Source organism: Bemisia tabaci, chromosome 4, assembly GCF_918797505.1.
Source record: "Bemisia tabaci chromosome 4, PGI_BMITA_v3".
Taxonomy (NCBI): Eukaryota; Metazoa; Arthropoda; class Insecta; order Hemiptera; family Aleyrodidae; genus Bemisia; species Bemisia tabaci.
The window spans coordinates 27994111-28014288 of NC_092796.1; the positions used below are offsets into that span (position 1 = coordinate 27994111).

Below are 20178 nucleotides of genomic sequence, written 5' to 3' on the forward strand. Positions count from 1 at the left end.
CTTTTCCTCCATGAATCGCTCAGCAAACTGATTATTGACACTGATAGACAAAGCTAGAGGCAAAGAAGACAAGCTAAAAATAAGGTAGTCCTATCGGTGGAAGCGGGTGGTTGCAATGGACAAAGGAAGTAAGTAATAAGACTTACTAACGGCAACCCACCAGAGACCTTATACAGTTAGTCCATCATTTCCCCATTTAGTCTATATCAAAATCCCGTTTAACCAATAGGATTCTTCATGTTCCCTATGTCATCTTTCTCTATAGCTTTGTCTATCAATTTCAATAATCAGCCCAGTGTGCTGCTATTTTTGGTAGTATTATGACCGCCAAATAGCATGCGCGTTGGATGACAATTTTAGAAATCATAGTTCGTGTCCATACCCATAGTTTTTATCTTTAGGAAGCATGTTGCGCCGAGACAGGTGGCTCGGAACTTACGTCCTTTTTCCACTATGTCAGCTCTGCAAATGTTTTTTTAAAAAAAAAAAAAAAAAAAAAAAAAGATTTAAATAGCAATTTTGGTAGAATCGCGCGGTTATAAGATGCGCCCATCCTCAAGAAATAGCATACCGTGGAAAAATCAATTCCTGAAAATTCGGCGAGTGCGCCCTTCTTCAAACAACCCGTTCAACCAAAGGCGTGGCGTGAATTGCGATGTATCGATTGTTCTGCCATTTAAACCTATGGTAGGTAAAGAATCGATTATTAAGGTGTTCGCTGCGAACACCCTATTTATCATACCTTTTCCATAGGTTTAAATGGCATAACAATCGATATATCGCAATTCACGCCACGCCGCTGCGTTCAACTGAGATCCGTGGTTTCGTAGTTTCGTCGCCGTTCTGTCAGGAAGGTGACCCGGAACAAACTCGAGGGCACACTAAAAGGTGAACGTCGGTTCCCGGCGGCGGGAAGCAAGAGAACGCGCGTCACGAGCAGTGGCGAGGCTTCAACGATCGATCATCGATATATCCACATTTGAAGCCGTGGTGAGGAATCGATTACACTGGTCAATTTTGCCACCTTTGTACACAGTTCGAGTCTTGTTTTCGGGGGTTTTTCTCTTTTTTTCGTGATTCTAAGGAAAATGGTCGAAAAAATCACATTTTAAGGGCGGAGCTAATAAACTGCTGTTTCACAGGATTAAATCAAGTTTAGAAACTCTTGACATACGTTTATTAGAGGTAAATTTTACGCTCTTTTCAATGAGCATAACAGTTTTTTTCTCAGATAATCGTGGCTGGAGGTATGAAGCAAAGTTTCTCCTAAAATCAGCAAAAATGCGCCTTTTTTAAACTAATTTTTGAAGAAAACGTTAATTTCACGACCAAAAAATTAGGTTAGAAAAAACGAAAGAGGATGATTTCGGTAGGCAATTTTATGCTCTTTCCGCTGGGTGTTTTTTTTTTTCTTTTTTTTCCGTGGGATGGGCCGTTGGGGAGATATTTGCAAAAATCTAATCGTGAGTTTTCTCAATTTTGAAAAATTCAAAATGGCGGCGCCCTGATGACCAGCCAATTTTTCTGAAGTTAATATGGCTATTTTCGGGCTTCTTTAGCACCTAGGAATCGAAAAAAATTGGTTTGGTTCGAAGGACAAACCAAAACCTGGAATTTGTTGTGCTGTGCTATCGCTCCCTTTTTGTGCCGTAGTATCTCGATTTATTTTGCCAGGAAAGCTCCGTAATCTTAAAGGATGCCTGTCATGTTTAATATGTTGGAGTGCCTTCAATTTCGTTTGATACCATGCACCACCTCTGTTGTGAAATAGTCGCTTGAGACGCCGCGCCGTGGCACGCTGCGGGCACGCGAAACGCGCACTGCATGGCGCCTACAAACCTAAGGGGATACTTCAAGCATTGCGCAATGCGCGAAGTATCCCTGATAGGTTTGTAGGCGCCAATTTGTTGTGCTGTATTAGAAAAGTGCTCGTTGCGTTCACCCTGTTTGTCGATCTTTTTCGATGAGTTTAAACGGCAGATCCATCGATATATTGCATCGATATATCGATATACGCCGCGCCACTGGTTATGAAAAAGGTCGGAGAATGGAGTTGCACATGGCAACTGGTACAAGACAAAGCTGACGCGAGCCGCTCGCCATTAAGACAGATTAGGATTAGGGGATCGGGTTTATTGTTGAATCGATATCGAATGAAATCGATCGATAACTCCCTATCTTGACAGTGCAATGTATCGATCAAGGTCATTCGATACCGTCGAAGAATCGAGCCGCCGGATGAGTTGTCACTGAGCCGCTCATTGCGCCGAGCACAAAGCTCACCCAACGACATCATAACAAGTATTGAATGAAAATCCGGATTCCCGATGATCCGTCTTCGTTAAAAGAACTCCCGTGTTCCGCCCGATTGTCCGTCGATTTCCATTCGGCATTCATCAATCATCTGAGGAATTGCGACCGACTTTCCGTCCAGCCGCACCTCTCTCTCACGCCGCGCCGGAACATCGTTTTTGCAATATCAGAAGCACCGCACTGAAAAAAAAATCTCGGTCTATTTACTAAGAAAAGGGTAAAATTACCGAGAATTCAGGGTCCTATTTGATCCCAGTTTTTTCTTGGTGAAATTACGGAATTGGTAATTTTGAACTTTCTCGGTAATTTTACTGGACCTTGGTAAAAACGCTAATATTTTTTATCGACTGTGGTAGAATTACCGAGATAAAATGGCAAACTAACCGAGAATTGATCACCAATAAAAGTGGTATTCTCACCTGAAAATAATAGTAAAAATACCGGTTTTTATGGTAAGCTTACCAGTCTGTCTTGGTAAAATTACCAATAATCGGTAAAAAAAAGTGAGATGGTAAAGGTACCAACGGACCTTGGTAAAAACGCCGAGAATTTTTTTTCAGTGCGACTTTCCATCCAGCCGCACCTAGAGTCCCTTTATACTGATAGTCAAGGCAACACCCCCTCATGAAGTCACAAACGGGAATAAAGATTACAGAAATGAACGTTTTTTGTAATCTTTGATCGGCCCATTCCCCAATTCCTTTCTCCGTTCCTTCTCTCATTCCGTGTGTTCCTTACCGAACCCGTAATTCCCGGGTCCATTCCAGATTATAATCTTTGCAATCGGTGAAAATGTAATCTTTATTCCCGTTTGTGACACTGTGAAGGCCTAAAATATGGGAACCAATCAGAAATGGATTCACATTGTCTTGACTCTCAGTATAAAGGGACTGTAGCCGCACCTCTCTCTCACGCCGCGCCGGAACATCGTTGCTCGACTTCAATTTTGCAATATCAGAAGCACCGAGGCCGGGTGAAATACAAAGATTCGAAATGAAATTTCGCGGAATTATACTTCATTTCGCTGAAAAACACTCTGAAATGTGATGAGCATGAAGATTTCAGTGTGAGAGGATGAGAAAGCACTCGAGAGTAATCCAGGTCCGAGAAATATCACGAGTACCTGAAAATTCCTGCTTATGACACTGAGTGCGTCTTTTTCTCTTCGTTTTGCCTAGAGCACTTTTTTTCCTAGTTGTCATATTTTTTTGACTCAAGCACCGCCAAGAAGCGAGTCTCGGTGAAATTCAAGAGAACCGCATAGCTTTGTGTCCTTCATTTATATTATGGAGCTATATTGTGGATGAAACGAAAGAAACATAATTAATGAATAATTGGACGTATTTCTATCAAACAGATTTATGCGCAGGTGAGAAAAATGAGGCGTGCTCGTCAGTTCTCTGGCCGTAAAAGTGAATGAGAATAGTGAAGTGCCAGTGACGTCAACGGAGATGGATGCCGTCGTCGCGACTCCTCGTGGTGGGCATTAACTCATGAGCTCTGTCCACAACGCTCTCGTCCCATACCCGCGGCTCATGAGTCCCGCATTCAGTTGGCACATAATTCTCTTTGCTGAATTTAAAATTCCGCTTTTCCAATTCTTCAAAAGGAATCACGCCCACTTTTACACTGCTTCTTATCCAGCTTTCTAGAGCACATAGTTCTGTTTGATAGAAATACGTCCAATTGAGGATTTCCGCAAACTATTTCGTGAAATTTCACAAGACTGTGAAATGTATAAAAAAATCAATGAAAGGGCTTACTATACAACGCGCACGAAAGGAAACCCTTATCGCGCCAAAAAGCGCATTATTTATCTTTTTCCCCCATTAAATTTTGGTTTTTCATTTCTTATTTCGCACATGAAACATCAGTGATAAAAATACTAGTCATGGAGAGCAGTAAACACTCGGCATCAGTTAAGCATTCAAATTAAAATCATGGTATAAAAAGCGCTTACTGTTATAATTCACCATGTTTTTCAAAGTTTGGCACGTGGACGATCTTGATGTTTTTTATCAATCAACATATTGACCGTGAAACTATCAAACTACGTCTTTCAATTTTCGACGTTGCAGACTTCCTGTCATACTTACTTTTTTAAATGGATAACTACTCAACGTAAGTTTTTAAAAAGTTGCACGATTTTCCTCCTCTGTCCGACGAATATCCTATGAAAACTTCAATGGATGATGTTAATCTGTTCTCCTTGGGGGAAAATAGTATGAGGGCGGAGATTTTACAACACCGCGAACGAGATACGTTCATCTCGTGCTCCGAACTTCATGCGACACGACAATCCCGAAATCGAAACTGGCCGGTCTTGAAAACGCCTTCAATTGCGGCGTGATACCGCACGCATCCCGGAGAGTACGAATAGTTGTATCACTGCGCCTTACCAGTGCGACAGGAGATTAAGATTGAAGTAGCCTCCACGCTATGGCTTTGACGGTTTTATTTCGACACTTTTGCAGTTGTAACCTCATAGTTATAGTATGCTCAAGGCAAGATTGTATTTAGCAAATGGGTAATTTTCATCGGAGGATTAAAAATAAACCAATGGTGAGAAATAAAACTGAATATGCGGAAATAAGTCAATAATAAAATACAAGAAAGTACTGTTAAAAAATGACTTAAAAGTTTAAATAGAGCAAAAACACACCCAGGATAGAAAGATGATAATTTTGCTAGCGTGCGTTGAAGTACAGTAGAAACTGAAAATATTAATGTAGAAGGAAAAGGCTCTTCCGAGCACGATATTTCCTGAAAGAGATATGCTGTTTGGTGCAATACTAGTCACAACTATCCAGAGAGGCAATTGAAAAGCTAAGAACAAGAATTTCCTTAAATTTTATTCGTCTAGTATTGAGCTAACAAGCTCAAGAATACCTCCAACATGAAACTAAGAGCAGTAATGGTTCATGTCAGAGACTCATTTGACTCGTATATACTTGGATAAATACCATCCGAGTTTATCATGTGACATCCAGTAGAATTTTCTATTGATTTCCCGGGGAAAACTTTACCATCTCACCCACAAATTACACACCTGTTGCTCATAAGAGAGAGACATGCAGTTCTGTTTAAAGCAATTTATTTGATGCTTTGAGCCGTTTAATGCACAAGGCTTATTCATTCCACTACGAATACACTCCGTCTGCTCCACCGTCTTACTATGGAATTTTCCCGACGAGAGTAATTGATACTTTCTAATTCAATCGCCGTAATAATATTTACAGGAGTTTTGACTTTCACCGCAATGACTTTCTAACAAAAACCAAATAAACAATAACTAGATCAAACTTTTCTATGATTATTCAATAATCAACTTGAAATTGCTTTGTTGGGAGCGTACACTGCTTCCTCCTCTCTACTTCATTTTTTGTCCTTTCTTCTTTCAACGGTCAGTTTTCCTTTTTTGCTTCCCTTTCATATATTTTTCTTATTCATTTTTAATATACCTGGTTTTCTTTACATTTAATATTTAAGGGAATTTAAAAATTAGATTAACTTATTTTTTGTGTTCTATGTCATTCAGTTTGCTCCAGCGCTTCTGTGTTGTCCCAAGTCCTGGGTATAAATTTTGTTTGATTACAACGAAAGCTCATTTCTTCATATTTTGAGCTCTGGCCAGTGGCGTGGCGTGCTTTGCGATATATCGATTGTTATGCCATTTAAACCCATGGAAAAGGATCGATAAACAGGGTGTTCGGAGCGAACATCTTAATAATCGATTCTTTACCATAAGTTTAAATGGCAGAACAATCGATACATCGCAATTCACGCCACGCCACTGGCTCTGGCACAAAATTAATTTCCGAAATGGTGATGAATTTCACGATATATTATACCTCATGACGGTTTTGATGAACAAACAATTATGCAAGATCTTAGCTTCAATGAAACATAATCACAAAGTCATAAAAATCGGATAAAAACAAGTTTGACCAGCTAACGTTATGACTCGCTCACATACGCTCTGTGAGAGCAAACTGCCACTAACGGAATATTATTTAAGGTTTGAGAGTCATTAGACTCCACAACTTCAGAGAGCCCTTCGGTCGGATACACGTTTCAATGAGACTAGAACGTTCATAGCTTCTCAGTAATTTCGGCTTGGATGGTTTATGAAACCGTTCGCTCGTTAAAGTACGATTTAAGAAACTTTTCCCAGACTAAACCTTCGATCGCCGCCGATCACTGAAAATTCGGAGAGAAAGTTACGCAAAACTTCTGCTTTGCATATAAACGTTGAATTTACTGAACCACAGATCTCGATTGCAGTATTTGACAATTGCCGCTCGTCATTTATTCTCTCAGGAGAGTGTTGATTTGCTTTTTGTGAGCAAAATTTTCCGGTTGAATTGCCGGAAGATCGAGTAAAAATGAAACGAAATTTTTAGCGAAATCAATTATTATCAAGCCCTCTCTGAAAAATCCAAATCCAAAGTCTCGCTGGATTTCCTGAAATATTAGTTTCATTTAATTCTAAAGGACAGGCCACAGGCAAAAGCTGGATTATGAGCTTGGAGGACGAAAAAAAGTTCGTCATAATCTCAGGGCTTCAATGCACTGAAACGAGGAAAATAATTCTACGAAGGCGGTTCTGAAATAGTCTCAGCTGCAAGTTTCAGAGAATGGAGGAGAGAAGAGAAAATAATTAAGCGTTAATTGCGAGATCAGTGAAAGTTGTAACACTTGTTAACCATGCTCAAAGAAGAATCCAGCTGCGGGTCTGTTTAAAAAGTAATTCCGGCATGATGAACGGAGGCAAGTTTGCTCGGACTGCAAGTTGCGAAGTCGGAAAGTGTAATTAGTAGACATTTATTCACGTGGGTCACTCACGAGAGCTTAACGCTAATTTCATTCGGAAAATTTCAAGAATATGCACCTCTACGTTAAAGTAACGGAGCTCAATTCGTGAGTATATTTTCTCCTATATAATGGGAAAATCTAACATAATAATTTGGCATGAATTTAATTGATACTTCGATTAATTCTAGCTTAAATTTTTTAGTTCTAGTCGTAGAGGTGGGGTTCAAATTAGAGATTGTCTGTGCAAATTCTTTCTGAGGTCCAAACGGACGATGATCTCGGGACTGATGCCTAAATGGAAAAGAAGAGCATACGAGGTTCAAATAATTGGAGGTATTTATGTTAAAAGGAACTATTTGCACGCAAAACCTATGCTTATGGTTCCTTTTAGCATAAATACATCCAATTTTGATTACGAAATTTGAAGTTTTTAATTAGAATTTTTACAGATTTAGATTAGAAAAACCAAGGTATGGATAAGATCACACCATAAACGTACACTATTTTTCGCATTTTCAGACTTGGCACAATTATTCGGATTGCAGGGTTCCCTGAGTGTCTTTATCTTTAAATTCCCTGACTTTTCCTGACTCCAAGATTTTCGGATTCCTTGATTTTCCCTGAAATTCGAATAAAACTTCCACTTAAATTATTTTCCTTTAAATTACTTTCAGCTCTACTAAACGCTAACGCTTTATATTCCCTGACTTTTGAGGTGGATTTCCTGACTTTTGGGGTGAATTCCTTAACTTTTCTTGGTCGCCGCAAATTTCCTGACTTTTCCGGGTTTTCAGACCGCCGGCAATTCTGACTGTGGAAATCCAAAAACAAAAGTAGGCACGTTTATATGACTTTACACGACCATCTTTTTTTCAAAAAAGTATGACCGCGAGGCTAATGTAAATGCAGAAGCTACGCAAACCGGAGTATCGTGATCTCGCTTACTTGCATAAGTTGGGCGCCTGACCGAGAATATTGACTCCAAAATCGAGTTATGAAACAAAAATATAGCAATTTTATATGACTTTCATATGATTATAAGACCGAATTGAAAAAATGACGATACTATAAATGCCTTTATATGATTGATATATGGACTAGATTTTGCAATAAAGAACCACTATTTTTGGCTTATTTTAGAAACAACATGCATGTCATTGGTTTCCCTATGCAGAAAGGTGCTTTCATGGAAGAGCCAGAGATAGTGGTTCCTTATTGCAAAATATAATCCATATATGACTTATAAACATCCTATTATTGTATTTTTGTCGCATTAATGAACAACATGTTGTTTGCTTCATCATCATCCTAAGTAAAAGTTCCAACGAGCGCTCACAGATTATAATATGCTCCCTTATCGAGATATTTGCCTCTGCATCTATAAAATAATCAGGCCACGCAGTTTCAGAGTGGAATGGCTGCGGAGTGGAAAACCAAATCCGTAGTCTGAGAGATGGAAAGGGGAAGTACACAGGAAGAGCGAGTCAAAACTGCTCCTTCAAAGGCATATTTGTCGCGCAAAATGAACGAGACACTCCAAGAAGGAAAGGGTGAATAGGAAGATACGGAACTTCAATGATTTTGCCTCGATTGAAGTACCGTCCACACATAACTCGACCGGTACGTGACCTGATTTTTGCTAATATTCAGAGGCGAATATCCCCTAGCAGGCCGATTATTGACATTGATAGACTAAGCCATAGACAAAGAAGACAAAAGAGTTATGGAGAGATCTTATTGGTGGAAGCGGATGGTTGCAATGGACAAAGAAGGTAACTGGTAGACAAACTAACGGCACCCCACGAGAGACCCGATAGTTCGTCCATCTTTTTCTCCCTTAGTCTAAAGAGCCACCCACTTCAACCAATAGGATAGCTTCTCACTCCCTATGTCTCCTTTGTCTATACTTTGTCTATCACGCGCCATAAGGAACCGCACCAAACGAGAGCCTGTGTAGATATTCTTGTCTAGTGATACATGGTACCTTTCTATGAGTACCTTTCTAGGGAGAGCGCTTCCTTGGATGTACCTCTCTTTCATTGGTTCGTAAGTTTTAGTGCCAGGCTAAGGAAGAACGCCTTATGAACCTTCTGAAGTTGCCAAATTTTCTATGATAAAATACGAATTTACAGAGAAATTTGTGAACATTTTTCCTCCAATTTTTCAAATAATTTAATTCTCAGCCAGATCTAAATCATCTGCAAATTTCAAGAAAAAATATTCACAAATATTTTAAAAAACGATCATTTTATTAGAGGAAATTTGGCAACGCTCGAATGTTCATACGGCGTTTTTTCTTAGCACGGCAGTTTCGGCTCCTCGTATGGCTCTTGAGGACCGCCGTATTGTAAACAGACTCCATCGAGAGGAATTTGTATTTTCAAGGAAGAGAGGAATGATACTCTGAGTAAAAGTGTAAGTCTCGGCGAAAACTTCATCAAAGTTCGTTCAGGGCTAGTTATAGAAGTTGGAAGGTGAGATTTCTTACAACGTTCAGAACTTCGTCACCATCTTGTTTGTTTGAGTCTAAATAAGAGGGGAGAGGTTACTCTCAAAGCCTTGAGGACTTATTTATAGTTGTTCTTTAAACATCTCCTTTTTGTAGGAAACCCCACATCAACGGTAAAACTACCAGACCACGTGCCTAGATTTGCGATGTTGCAGACTACCTATAATACTTCATTTTTAAACGGAAAACCATTCAACGTCAATTCTTGAAACCTTCCGTTTTTTTTCTCAAGGGGAGGAAAATTCTGTGAAAACTTCAAGGAAGAATATTGATTCGTTCTCCTTTTAAAAATAAAATGGAGGTGGAGATTTTGAAATAACAAACAAGATACGTGGTATAGTGGCTTTACCGTCGATAGACATGTGATGACATTGTGAGTGTGATTACATTGTGATTTAGGGAGGTCTGAGAAGATCCGTAATAGAATACAAAAAAGACAACAATTTTAACGAATTTTTAGTGAAATTCAACCTTACAACTTTGGAGGTAGACCCTTGAGGGACTACAATGATCTACTTTTATAGAAAAAAAAGAAAAAAAGAAAAAAAAACATTAAAAACACGAGAGAAAATTTTTTCGGCGGTTTCGGAAACTAAGATAGGTTCATACCCACACCCACCTTGAATTTTGCAAAAATCATAGAACTTTTTTTCCGTATTTTATGTTTTTCGTATTGTAGTAAATCATAGTAATCCCTGGCAGAGATCTATTTCTAAGGTCAACATGAGGAATTTTACTTAGGTTTAGTTAAAATTATTCTTTTCATGATGCTACATTAAAGATTTCCTCGAATCTTCTTTAATTACAATATTACAACCGCGAGGGAGTTCTTAAGGTGATTCAATGGACGTCATATTTTGTGTCAAAACGACATGAGATAGATCGCATCGATTGGCTCCATTTTTTCAGCTACTCGTCATTTTTCTCGAATTCTGAGATGGCAATTCTGTTGTCAGGAGAGTAACAAATTCACTTACCAATTTTGAGTGACAAATTCAAAGTAATAAAGGCGTGGTTTTTTTGGAGAGAAAATATCGCATTCGAGTGCAGTTTCGATATCAGTATCGAATGCGTTATTTTTCCACTAAAAAACCGTGCCATTATTACGTTGAATTACGTTGTTTTAACACAAAATATGACATCCATCGAATTACCTTAAAGAAAAGAGCTGCTTAAGGACCGAATGTGGGAGTACTGCCCTAACTCGCCGACTAATCAAAGAGCGCAATTTTGTAGTGAGATGGTCATGGCAGGGTGGCAAAATTTCATGAAAAATAAAATCTTGAAATTTCACGTGAAAAATTTCATGAACTTTCAGAAATTTACGAAACAGACTGAAAAATACCGGTTCCTTTTCATGTTTCGCAAAACGTAAAAATTGTGACTTTCTTCTATTTTTGTGTGTTTGAGTGCGGATTGCACACTCTAGCCCCTGAAATATATGAAATATTTCACAGCCTCGTGAAATTTCATGAAAACTTTAATTGAAATTTCCAATCTGGTATTTATGTCACCCTGGGTCATAGCAATAACACAGCTCTCCCTGGAATAGAACTCAACACTGAAAAAAAATTCTCGGCGTTTTTACCAAGGGCCGTTGGTACCTTTACCATCTCACTTTTTTACCAATTATTGGTAATTTTACCAAGACAGATTGGTTAAGCTTACCTAAAAACCGGTAATTTTACTGTTTTTTCAGGTGAGAATACCACTTTTATTGGTAATCAATTCCCGGTAACTTTGCCATTTTATCTCGGTAATTCTACCACGGTCGATAAAAAATATTGGCGTTTTTACCAAGGTCCAGTAAAATTACCGAGAGAGTTCAATAATTTTACCGAGATTCCTCGGTAAAATTACCAATTCCATAAATGGTAATTTTACCAAGAAAAAACTGGGATAAAATAGAACCCTGAATTCTTGGTAATTTTACCCTTTTCTTAGTAAATACACCGAGATTTTTTTTTCAGTGCAGCTCTCCCTGGAATGGAACTCAAGTCTTGAATGATGGAGCGACAAGTTTGACTGAGAGACGGGTTGCTCGAAAGGGCAACGGTGGGACTGCATGAAAAAAAAGTGATTACATACGCTGGCCGAATCGAGGGCATTCTATCAAGCGCCAGCATCGGGGTTCATACTCGTCCACTCACCTGCAACAAACAAGACGAACACTTATATAATGACGTCACTGCGACATTTTGAATGACGTCTAGTGTAAACAAATGGGTGTGCTAACTCCTCATCGAACGATATTTCTTCTCCCGTTCCTGTTTTTCCGTCCGACTGCGGGAGTTATATTTTATGCAAACTCTGCCCGACGGGGGTTCGTTGCATTTACGGTGTTGCCGAATTTTCACTTATCACACGATCCAGACTGTCGAATGAAGACAAGTTTGACGGATGGCTCAGGGTAGATTTAAGGTGATTTGATGGACGCCATATTTTGTGTCAGAACGGCATGCGATATATCGCATCAATTGGTTCCATTTTTTCAGCTACTCGTCATTTTTCTCCAATTTTGAGATCGCAATTCTGTTGTCAGGAGACTAAGTAAAGCACTCACCGATTTTTACAAAGAAATTCAACGTAATAAAGGCGTGGTTTTTTTTAGCGAGAAAACATCGCATTCGATACTGATATCGAGACTGCACTCGAATGCGACATTTTCTCTCTAAAAAAACCAGCCTTTAGTACGTTGACTTTCTTTGTTAAAATTGGTGAAAAAGTGCTTTAGTCTCCTGACCACAGAATTGCGATCTCAAAATTGGAGAAAAATGACGAGTAGCTGTAAAAATGGAACCAATTGATGCGATATATCGCATGCCGTTCTGACACAAAAGATGGCGTCCATCGAATCACCTTAAATGCGACCTTTCCACACACACAAAAACACCCTCTCCGTTTGAAAAGTTTCAAGTTTCGCTCAGACTTGATTTCAAATTTCCCCTTCCTTCAATTTAGTTTTACAGAATTTTCTGTGGTCTATATTCGTTCTACAGAAGAATTCTTCCGGGGTTTTCGCAGAGAGTACCGAGGGGCACGCCACGCCACGCCCCTGCTGCACAAACATGAAAAAACACTAAAAAATGTGTGGCCCGAACTGTATGTAACAAGGTGGTATTAAAATTACTTTAATTGAAATTTTTAAACTATTTGACCTTGCTTTTCCCACAAAAAAGTGCGGTCGGTCCTCCGACCCACCCATAAAATCATTGTAAATGGCATAAGTTATGTAAAGTTATTTATGTTCCAATTAGGATTAAACTGTAGTCATCTATGATATATCTAATAAATTAAAAAAAAAGCTCTTATTTGTCTATGACCTTGTCTATCAATTTAAACAATCAGCCCGCTGAGCCGGTGTAAACAAGGGAGAGGGTATTAGAAATGCGAGGATTTCTAAGGAACATCTGGCAGCGAGGAGGAAAAGCTGAGAAGGAGCTTATCGGCGGGTTTTAATGACATTCAACGAGTTCCTAAAGCTCTGAAATAGGTCGGGCCTGGCGTTTAAATAGATGAGCTTCAAAACACGGATGACGAGGCAGGCAGGCTCGCAACATGCAAGCCATCCCAACCCCCCAGCACCCACCCCGTCCCTCTCCGCCAGGCAGCCCATGTCGTTGGGCCCGTTAGACGGGACATTCATTGAAATCCTGTACTTCCGATACCGCTAACGCCTCCGATAATATCATAAACGCAACAAAAACCTCGTTTATTCTCCGACGTTTGAATCAATAAACGATTGGAAAAGGCTCGCCGGCCGAGCGGTCTTGGATGGTCCCACATTTTCCGCTGTGGGATAAACTCATATCCAGAACATATTTTAGGTAGGTATACGGGGAGGGGGTTCGCTCGAAAGGCTCACTTCAGCCAAGGATCAAACAAACGAATTTCTCACGAAGAATTCCGGGTGGTGTTAGGGCGGACGCCATGTGGAACAATTATTTCTAGTGATATCGGTGAGATACCAGGACATCAGCGATGGATGCCATTAGTGGTCATGCCACTGCAGGGATTCTCCGTTAAATCGAATTGATTCTAACCAATAGAGAGACCTAACGTCTTTCGACGGATGAGGATAAATCGACGTATGCTGCCGTACTGAGGAAAAACGCCGTATGAACCTTCAGGCGTTGCCAAATTTTCTATGATAAAACGCGAATTTTCTGGTAAATTTATGAACATTTTCCTCCCAATTGTTCGGATAATTTACTTCGAAATTTTACCTAAAGATTCTGAAAATTTACAGGGAAAATATTCATAATTTTCCTAAAAAAAATAGACATTTTATCGAGGGAAAATTGGCAACTCTCGAATGTTCATACGGCGTTCTTCCTTTGCACGGCAGAATAAGTCTGCAACGTCGCAAACCGAGGTACGTTCGGTTTCAGTGGCGCGGCGTCCTTTGCGATGTATCGATTATTACGCCACTCGAACCTATGAAAAAAGATCGATTATCAGGGTGTTCGCAGCGAACACCTTAGTAATCGATTCTTTACCATTGCTTTAAACGGTGTGATATCGATAATCGATCACTCACGCCACGCTACTGTTCGGTTTCACCGTCGGTATATCATGGTTACGCGATTAATACTTTTAGTCAAACTATGATCACCTTCTATGTCTGCAAACCGAACAAAATAACGAAAAAGAAGAAGAGAGAATTGAATAAAACAGAACGAATGTTCAGAGCAGCGAGGAAGCACAATTCCTCGCCTGAACCGAGTAGGAGTATAAAAGCTAGTTTCCTCAAAAAGCAAGAAGAGGGTATAATAAACTCGGCATTAATTATACGCCGAGGAGGAGGAGAGCGTACTCAACCTCACGCACCGAGCAAGTTGACTATTTTTCCTCCTCTAACGTGGAGCCTAAGTCATTTACTGGCCTCAATCCCGTGACCTCTCCGTTGAACTATGTCCTTTGGGTGATTCTGGGCTTTTCTTCAGCGGCGCCGCTTTGACGGTCTCAGAAAATGCCAAACAAAAGGCTCAAGTAGGCTCAAAGAAACAAATTTTTTATGGTCCTGTCAAAAAAAAAGGTCAAGAGAATACCCTTTACGGAGCAAGACTATGAGCTTTCAACGCTTGCCATTACTCAGATAGCGTGAGGATGGAAGAAAATTGGTATCTGCTTATTTAGTCACGGCTCGTGGCGCTACGCAACAAAAATTGTTGCAGTTAGCCATAGATTTTATGATGATGTCAGTGACATTAGGATGACGTTAGCGACTATAGGATGATGTTAGCGACTTTATGATTACATTAGTGACTTTAGGATGCGTTAGCGACTTTAGGATGACGTTAGCGACTTTATGATTACATTAGCGACTTTACGATGACGTTAGCAACTTCAGGATGCATTAGCGACTTTAGGATGACGTTAGCGACTTTATGATTACATTAGCGACTTTAGTGTTAGGTTAGATTAGATTAGGTTAGATTAGAAGTTCGTTTCAGTCCTTCGTAAGTGTTGTTTTTTCATGCGCATTGCGCATGATCATACTCAGTCTCTCAGGTAAAATATTAAAAAATGACGCATTCTAAAAATTCAATTAAAAATAAAATAAAATAAATTTGTTGCATTCAGCCACACTCAGTTTTAATTGTTACATTTAGCTACACAGCATCTACAAGCCGTGGTTAAACGCAACAATTTTTGTTGCGTGGCGCCAATCAGCTCCTATTTTATATTTTAAAAGTAGACCGAACGAACATCATGGCTTGACGTTTTCACAGAATATTCTTTGTAATAAAGGGGGCGAAATCATAGATTTTGTTTAAAAAATGACGTTCGGTAGGGTTTCAGGACGTTTTGTCAACGATTTTTTGTCCGCTCACTTTTTTTGTCCAGTAGTTTACGCGCCCACACGTAAAATAAGCAATAGCGACTTGGTCCAAGCGTTATTTTTTAGTCGGTATGTAAAATTATATTGACAAAATGGAAATGAGAAATTGAGAGAGAAGGAGGAGTTGTTATGGTTCCTCATTTTCTAAATGAAATGTTATTACTTTCTCCTTTTGAATCATCTTTTTAAATTGTCATTGGTGAATATTTGGTTTTATTTCTATCCTTAAAGTATTCTATGTACAATATACCTTATATCTGTAAAGGTACTTTTTTATATATATTTTTTTTTAAATTTTTTCTTTACAAAATTATTACTTCAATTTGAAAACATTTATATTTTTAAAACGTGACAAATATTTGTAAAACCGTTTCTAAGCGACATTAATCTTAATGAGCCGCAGCTGTGCCGACAGAAACTGCAAAAATGAATAAAAGAGGGGAAAAAACCAAGGACCACGCAATCTTTAGTTTTAACCCATTCGTACATCGATCTTTTGGAGTCAAATACGTCAAATTTTGAGCGTTTGGTTGCGCGTACACCTCGCTGCAGCACAATAAAAACACAAAATGTAAAAGAAAAAATTAAAGTGCTGTGGAAATCATTACATTTGACACGGAACCACCAATATATAAAAAATACACATTATATTGTTATTCTCCTAGGATAAATTGATACATATTTTTTCCCATCAATTTAAATGAGAATAATCAATGCAGAGAGCGGAAACATTTCAAAATCATGAGTTAAAAAACGCTGACTATGCGAGTATAAATATTAAAGCCTAAAAGAGCGGAGCGGCGTGCTACCAGCGCGAGAAGCTGACTGGCGCCTACAAACCTAAGTGGATACTTCACGCATTGCCAATGCTTGAAGTATCCACTTAGGTTTGTAGGCGCCAATGCGCGTGTCGCGCTGGCCGCCCGCCCGCCGCGCCGTGCGGCGGCGCCTGAAGCAACTATTTCACAACAGAGGTGTTGCACAGTATTATAGGAAATTGAACGTATTAAGAATGACAGGCATCCTTTAAAAATACAGATCTTTCCTCGCAAAATAAATCAAGATACTCATCGTACACAGGAGAACTCCAAAACTCCCGTGCCGAAAAAACGCGTGGACGTAAATTACTGGAAAAAACAAACCAAAAATCAATGGACCAAAAATCGTTAACGAAATGTCCTAAAACCTCCGGTAGTTTTCCACTTGGAAAATAGAGTATGACAAGAAGTTTGCAAGGTCGCAAAACCAAGATACGCGTTTCTGCAGTTTCACCTTCGTTATACTCTATTTCATACGTGTATCTTCAATTGCACAGGAAGAAGAGAGTGTGAAACGTCCCTAAAAAGCGCCTTTTCCGTCGACTCTCGAGGAGCGTGAGGATTTTATCGACATGTGGCTAAAATGGAACCATAAGATGATTGAGGCTTTTGGTAAGAATTTTTGCTTGAATTCATTGATGATTTGCAATATTTTTTTTCTTTGCTAATCTTTAGGAGTTTATCATCAAAATTAGATTTAGTGCTATGTGCAACTGATACATGGATGATGGTTACAACCGTCGGACGAGCAAAATGCATAACTAGGCATCCGTTTTAAAAGTTGGTCATTAATATATTTCGCCGGCGACTGCTAAAGAATGGGGGAGTGGCTCAATAGAAGAAGATTGATTTCCAACAGATTAGAAACCAAGAGAGATGTGGCCGTCACCGAATCTTGTTCGGTTCGAGATTGATGAGAGAGTTTTTCAAAGTTTCGGGAAAATCTTGCGGGTAACTTTCCCCACTTCATTTCAGCTATCTTCGATTCTTTCGCCGCGCTGAAGGCACGTTTAGAACATTGAGTTCCAATCGTGTTGGAATCAAACTTCCACAGATCGCCCTTCAGTCTCAAATCTCGACCACATAATTTGCAGGATTATTTTCTTAGGTTTAATATTCGAAATGGGGTTAGGCAAAGGGGACATTAAGGTGGATCTCAAACTGTCCGGTGAGAACAATCTATGCGAGAGGTCAAAATTAGAGATTCTCCGATCTCTCTAGAGACTCTTTAAAGTTATTAAAAACATCGAGCTGACATTTCCAGCCGTAGTTTGCAAAATAAATTATATTAAAAGACCCCAGCTGAGTCGTTTTGTATATAGATTGGCAACAGTGCCGGCAAACTCGTTGTCCCCGAATTTCCCATTTTTCATCCTTTAACTCTGAATCCCTTTTGCAGGTTCAAAGAGGTGACTTTTGGGGTATTCTATACACAGGTTGATGCAGAATTAATTGCCCCAACGTGTGGTAAGGGTACTTTTTTTTAACTTATAGGACAGTGGCGTGGCGTGACTATATCCGGTAGGCGTTCGGTAGGAGTGTTAACTTTAGGGGGGGGGGAGGTCAGAAAGGTTCACTCCCCTTCCTTAAAGGGGGGTTCGGGGGGCCTCCCCCGGAAACTTTTTAAAAAATGAAGCCGCAAGAACACGATTTTAACCCTTTCTGGTGAAAATTGTGCCGGTAAATTGTCATTGAAATTTTGTTCTTTTTACCGATCGGTTTCCTGTAATTTATTTTGTTAAATAATGATAACGTATTTTCGCAACACGCACCTGCAGAGAGAGGTGGGAGAGGGAGACTGGGAAACTGGGAGATGCGGCCCGCAGGCGCAAGGGGGGAAGCGGAGGGCGAATCGCGGCATAGAGGAAATTCGGCGGTCTCCGAACCCAATGCTCACGCTCCGCTCTGCGCCGCGCGCGCGCCGGTGCCTCTCCCCTCTCGTGTACCCTTTGCCCCTTCATCATTGCACCCAGGTTCTCTCTCCTCACCGTACGCAGATCATCCAGGTTCGGTAGCCGGTGCGGACCACGCGTCAAAGGATTTCCTCTCTCCGCCGCGCCACATGCCGCTGTCGGAAGCCAAGCGCCCGATACTTATTTGCGATCTACTATTCTGTATTCCTCGAGGTATTATACATTGCTTCCCACATTCTTAGCCATAATTTATAAATTGTTTCAAAATATTTTAGGGTGTTCGGCGAACACTGCGAACCTATGGACGCCACGCCACTGTTATAGGACCCCCTCATCTGACTCCATAACACTTGTTTATTCAAAGAATTCAGCCTTTCAGCCTAAACCCAGAAAGTCGGGGAAAGTTAGGGTTTTGCTTAGGGTGCATCGCGGCAGCGTCGTCAAATGGTGCAAATTACGGAAATTGTATTGGTAGTAATTTTCGAGATTGACATTCGCGATGCATTTGTGGTAAATATTTTCAGTCGGAAACCTGCACTATTTGGAAACGCTGCCGTGCTGCAATACGACTCGTTTGAACTCCGCGGATTTCATTATAAACACGATTGTATATGCAACGTAGAAGTCCTCTGAAAACTAACAACCGCAGCCGTACGTTATGTGCTGGAGAAAGCCAGAGCTCCCGTAATTTTTTAGGTATGCAACACGGGCACCCCCAGAACACGAATAGTTGCATCCAGACTCAGCCATTGGAAAAACCGGAGCGCCTTAAAGTTACTCCGCTCATGATAACAAAAGACGTCACTTGCTGCACTCGTGAGTCGTCGGCATTGCACGAAAATAGGGCATCTCTATTATTTAATCTTGTTTTAATATAGGTTTATTTGTACATGTCGGCCTCCTATGGTGTAGTGGCTGTAGCGCTGGCTCTATGATCGGGAAGTCCCGGGTTCGATTCCCGGCCAGGCGACCCGAGTTTGAGGGTCTCAAACAATGGTTGCCTGGGACTGGTTGTTGGGACGGAGGGCGGACAGGACTAAAGCGCAAGGATTAGCCCTTATGTGGGCTACTTGAAGTAGAAAAAAAAAATAAAAAAAATCACGTTGAAAAAAAATGAGTAATTTCATACGCTTACATTGATGATTAAGTGATAGATGGCAGACTTTAAGAAATTGAATTCTTGTGAAATTCCACAGAATAACTTGGATAAAAATGGTCATTAAACTCTAAAATTGGGTAAAAAATGTTCAATGTTTCAAAGCGTATACCCAAGGCGTGTCACACTCGAAAAGGCGAATATCTCATTGTACAGAGAAATGGCTTTGGACACCTTCATCTATGATATCCTTCAGTTCCAGCATTGAGAAGAAGCCCGGCAAGGAATGAAAGCCGAACGGGGCTCTTTCATTAATCAAGCGTGCAATTCTTTATCCGCGATGACAAAATTGAGCGAAATCTAAATTCTCATCGGCAATATACCTCGATGAACGCGCGAGCAATGGTGAGCTGTCTCCTACAGCCGAGTCGCTGAAATCGGGCATGTCAATCTATATTTTGTCGACAATTTTTACCTCACTGTCATGGTTATGCCTCCAATCCAACGGCGCGAGGCCACAATGGGATTCCCATTTTTACTCGGCTCGAAGCGGAGGAGTTAGTTCCGATGACATTAATCTATTACCGAACGTGCCTTTCCTCGCACAATCCTTTTCTCTTTTCTTTTATTCCACCTTTCTTTCTCCTCTCCCTTCTCCTATCTCTTCTCAGGGTGGTTGGGAATACAAGTTTCCCAGGAAAGTCAAATACTGGGAATGGGAACGAAAATTCCTGCGAACTTTCCAGGTGGCTTTCAAGAATTGAGTTAATACAAATATATGTGGAATAAAGTGTTACTCTACAAAATCCTCCCGGGAAAGTGGATTTGAGCTGTCCATTCCTGCGGAATATCCCAGAAGAATTCACCTC

The 20178-nt window shown here is 40.2% G+C and overlaps 1 protein-coding gene across 2 annotated transcripts in view; it reads right to left on the minus strand.

Moving 5' to 3' along the window:
- LOC109035786 (uncharacterized) overlaps positions 1–20178 on the minus strand; it is a 130631-nt gene that overhangs the window by 43461 nt on the left and 66992 nt on the right. The gene's annotated exons all lie outside the window — the stretch shown is intronic.